The sequence below is a fragment of the Eurytemora carolleeae genome, unplaced genomic scaffold (assembly GCF_000591075.1).
Source record: "Eurytemora carolleeae unplaced genomic scaffold, Eaff_2.0 scaffold1105, whole genome shotgun sequence".
In the NCBI taxonomy this organism is placed as follows: domain Eukaryota; kingdom Metazoa; phylum Arthropoda; class Copepoda; order Calanoida; family Temoridae; genus Eurytemora; species Eurytemora carolleeae.
In genome coordinates, this window is record NW_019396995.1 from 18,815 (window position 1) to 24,068 (window position 5,254).

General features: G+C 32.9%; 1 long non-coding RNA gene across 1 annotated transcript; it reads left to right on the top strand.

Annotated features, from left to right (window-relative positions):
- Positions 1-1,187: 1,187 nt before the first annotated feature.
- On the top strand, positions 1,188-2,408 carry LOC111710893 (uncharacterized). Its single transcript, XR_002767144.1, has 3 exons — positions 1,188-1,313; positions 1,537-1,585; positions 2,314-2,408. It is a non-coding gene; the product is annotated as an uncharacterized LOC111710893 (long non-coding RNA).
- Positions 2,409-5,254: the final 2,846 nt, after the last annotated feature.

The window sequence follows — 5,254 nt, forward strand, 5'->3', positions numbered from 1 at the left end:
TGTGTTGTCTGAGTGTTGTCATTTTAGCAGAGACTGGGAAAGGGCGGGTTTAAAGTGGGGGAGGGGAGGGGGGTCAGGTAATTATATAAAAAAATCTTTAACTATTTCTAGAGGATTTAGAATACATTCCTGATTTAAAATGCGTTCCCAACTTAGAACGAGTTCTTGATAACAAGAACACATTAACGATTTTAACCGTCTTTTCAAGAAATTCCCGTTCCGTTCCGTTCCGTTCTTTTACTAATCATTCCAATATTTCCAAGTACGCCTTCTAAGTATTCGTTTTTTTTTCAGAACAATGGGATCGTTCTTTATCGTTCAGTTTGTTCTTGGGAAAGAACAATCGTTCCACCAGGAACGTGCCCAACGCTAGGTTGTACTGTCTCCTATATCCTCCTTTGCTTCCACACTCCTTATTACTTCTAGGTTTCGGTGTTCCAGGAAGGACAAGGTGGGTCACATTAAATAACAGTCCTAGACTGTTGACTATTAACAGTTTCTCATCTTCTTGTTGTAACTGGACATTAAGGATGATTTTAAATGGACATGGAGGAGGGCTCGTGCTAAACAAGTAAGCGCGATTTTCGATTAAACATCCTCCCTACCCCTTGAATACAGTCCGCTGGAAGTGCAGCCCTACACATTTGAGCAACCACTTTCCCTGCAGCATTACGAAGAACAGTTTCTTTAGTCTTGGATAAACACTAAACTCTCTTGGACCACTTGAGAGTGATGGAGCTGCAGATTCACACCTTGGCAGTACGTGTTATAAAAATTCACTGTGATATAGCTCTCACCGGTGGAGCGGTCAGCGCATTGAATCAAAATATATTTATAAGTTTTAGGATACTATACAAGGGATATTTATATTTATTACAAACATATAATAAAACATATAATGCTTTATGAGCGAAGAGTTTTATATATTTAGATTTATGCTTTTGAAGATTGTAAAGATTATAAAGATTATAAAAAAATATAAAGATTATCAGATTATAAAGATTATAAAGATTATAAAGATTATAAAGATTATAAGGATTATAAAGATTATATAGATTATAAAGATTATAACGATTATATAGATTATAAAGATTATATAGATTATAAAGATTATCAAGATTATAAAGATTATAAAGATTATAAAGATTATATAGATTATAAAGATTACAAGATATTATGATTATAAGGATTATAGATGATGCTTATATCCACATGAGCATAATTCTCTCTAACATAAAACCTGAAAATGATGGGACTGTTCCCAAAATTCTCAAGAATCTCCGTTTATTCTCTAGATCCCTCCTAGAACACAGGTATAACAGGGTGTCCCACGAAACATGTCACTTTTCGTAAGTCCCCTCAAAATGACTAATCAAACTCTAAACAATGGACAAATCTATTTTACGTAAAAAAATGCCATTAAGTGAAACTGATGATTACTTTTTAATTTCATAACAAAAAATACGCATGTGAAAATTTTACTTTTCATCTTAATTTTTAAATTCTTCTTTTTTTTACTTTTTAAATTTTATTTAGTGAAGGCACTCCTCTTCATATTATGTTTTTAACGGATGAAAAATCCAAGGTGAGAATTTTCAAAGATTTTCGCCATATCTATTTTTATTAAAACCTTTATAAAAGATACTGCATATGCAATTACAAGTCAGATTCACAACCTGATTCTAAATTTTATTATCTAGAATAAATATATCCATTCTTGTATCTTTGAAAATTGATTATTTTCAGTTGCAGTTCCTCGTGTAACTTAATCCTAAACAGGCGGGGGGGGGGCGTTCGGCGACCCCCTTTAGTTGTTTAGCCCTACCACTGTCATTTTTGACATAGGTACAGGGTGGTAAAAAGTCCGGTCTGTGTAAAAATTTAAAATAGTCCATAACATTTGTATGACTAAAGCTACAGATCTAAAAACTATATTTTTGAAAAGCCCTTGAAAATGGATTTAGAGACATGTTACACACTTTGATATTTGTTTTGATCAAAAAAATACTTTTTTACTTTTTTGGACCTTTTTTATGCATTTTTTCAACCCTCCCTAGCACACAAACTACAAAAGTTGGTGGCCTTGCAAAATTGGGCTATGAACAATGAAAATGCTTGCGAACCCAATATCTATTCTCTATGGCCTTTTTCTAGGGGGAGGGGGAGGGGACCCCCCAGTCTATACATAGATGCAGACCCCCCAGCCTCTATAGAGTTTAAAGATTGAAAAAAAGTTTAACATTGGGTTAACCAAAATGATCTCTTGAAAATTATAAGCTCATATTTTTTATCATTTCCTTTTAACATTATCAGTCAGAGATTAAGAAAGTAATCCGAGAAGAGATAGGCCGACAACTCTCATATCATGTGATCTACCCTTTCTTCATTCTGACGAAAAACAGGAAATTTCCCAAGTAAGCGCTAGGTTTGTAATAAGAAAAAATAAACGTATTTGTCGTAATCCGGGAAAATTTATTAATGTCTTCATCAAATTTTGAGAAAAGCTTCAAACTATAATTTGGAAATCCTAAGACTAAGTGGTCTGTGATTATTATTTGTTATGGGCTAATAACAAACAGATGTTTTCACAAGAAAAAGGTTGTAAAGATTAAAGAGGGTTTAAGAGTTGTCACTAAATTCCAGTGTTTATTTGGACACCCTACATGAAAATATTTGTACAATACTACCTTATTCAAACATGTCTTAATATAACATCTTATCTTTCTTAACACAGCTTGTATTGTTGTATCTTAGACTGATCTCAATAAGAGTGAACAGTCCCTTAGATACAACGGGATGAGATTCAGTACAGCCTGAACCTTAGAAGAGAAGACACGCATATACAGCCGTCCGTCTTCCACTATCGTTCCGGGCCTCGTACTACTAGCACAGCTTACAGAGAGCTTCCATGAATACGAGCAATGATGAAGAACCAATGATGAACCAAGCACACGGACTGACACCTGATGATGGACATGATGAGGATTTGATGGCCAACGGACCGAAGGAGATGATGAGAGAGATGTACAACTTCCTGGGCGAGATATCAGAACAGATACAAGCATTCAGTGCCAGCATGCATAAGAATGCAAGCTCTAGTCAACCACCAGTGGTCCCTGATGATAAACTGTGGGACACGGGGTTAGCATGGGAAAGGGAGTTTGATCTCTACCCAAATGCAAGTAGAGATGTTGTTATATCTCGCTTGTATAACCAGGTCTGGGACCTGCTCCAGAAGATGAAGGAGCGCGTTATCCAACGAACCTGGAAAACAGAGGATCAAGAAATAGTTGAAGGATTAATCAACATAATGATCCTATCTGTACGTAATAATATATCAACTGATCATATTCTTAAAGATCAAGTTGAGAATCATGTTGTAAAAAGATCATGATTCATCTGTATTGATTATAACGTTAAAGTACATAATCTCATAATATAATGCTGTAATGTACAATGATGTATAAATAAATACATGCATGAAATGTTTATATAAAGAGAGAGAGGGTGTTATCAGGTTGCAACGATTATAAGTAACATTAGAGTGGATTCGAAATTAGAAAGCAGAATCGACTCGATGTATGAAAATATCAGGTTACCAAGATGATGAGTAATATCAGGATTGAATCCAAATATAAGATTAGTCCCATATATGAAAGTATCAGGTTACAAAGATAGTGCATTATACAAAGGTCCAACCTGACAAAGTAATTAGACGTAGTAGGTATCATTATCTATAAAATAAATGGGTTTGATTCATTGCTCTGAGATGATTGAAGGTGAAAATACAACAATTGCAAGTCAAAGACCTTTTTTTCAAACTATGAATTCTGTTAGATCGAAATATTGAAGGCTTTTTCTTTCAGGTTAAAGAGATATATTTTGAGTTTGAGGCAAAAACTCGGTCATCATTAATCAACCCGGATTATATATAATTGAAATTTTAAAACAAATCTTCACATAATTTTGAAAACATGTTTGGTACTATCAAAGCTTAAGACACGTTTTAGTTCCTAAAACTTCCGTTATCTGTTGTGAAAATGTAAAAGGATTTTAGTTGCAATATGCTTGCACACAACTTTTAAATCTTACAAAAATATGAATCCTTATTAAAGTTATTGCTGGTATGAGTTTAAAGAAGCCAGACTTGAGACAAAGAACTGATTTAGATGGCAGCCATGGTTCATAAAGAGGAGAGGGATAAAGTTTTCAAAACTTATCTATAAAATCATAAAAGATAAAATGATAAATGAAATAAAGATAATGTTTAATTTTTTTTTCCTTTCTTTAGTTTACAAAATGTCCCATATGTTTGTTATCAACATTATATTGAATGTATAATAAAATATCGAAATCTTTTTTTTTTATTTTAAACATCGCATTTCCTATTTTGAAGATATTTGTATTAAACTATTGTGTTAAACCAATGTTAAAAAAATGTTAATTTTGGTCTTATCAAAATATTAAAGTTTTTTACTTCACGTTTCTGGGAGAGTTTAATAACGAAATAACGATATGTTAATTTAAAACAATTTCTGTTGTGAAGAAGCAAAATCTATGAATTGTATTTTTTAATTAATCAAACCAAGGTTTAAAGGGTACCATTGTAAATCGTTCATGCTACAGGATGAATGGAGGGCCCAAATTTAGTACGGGACTTCAATGACCCCATGGAAGGTTTATGGACGGTCAAATTTTCAAATATTAGCCTCCAACAAAATTTGATTGTCATTAAATTTTGAAAATCCACGAAATTTTATTTGATTAAATCCGCGAACTTTTCTGTTTGTTTTTGTTTTACACTGTATACAAAGAGAAAATGTGCACAATTTAAAAAAAAGATGGGCAAGAATTAAAATAGAACGTGGGAATTGAGTGACACGAATATGAGATCGTCTTCGTTAAGAGATTGCAGTGTAATACCTGATTTCAAAAGTCATATATAATAAAATAATGTCTGCTGGGGTTTATTTTATGAAGACCTTGACAGCCATGGATTTTAATGCGACCGTTTTCGATTTGAAAATCCGTTTAGATGATTGATTTTTGAAAACAAAACTATCAACTATTTTTATAATTTTGGAAACGACAAAATCGTACTGTTTGGTTTCAAACCCCGAAGTTGAATATTGAGAAATTGTTATGGTCCCAAAGTCAGATGACCTGAGGTCGTTGACTTGATATTATTAAAAGTTAAATCTCTAGGGTTAATAAAGTATTAATTGTATTGTGGTTTGTCGTGAACTAAACATAA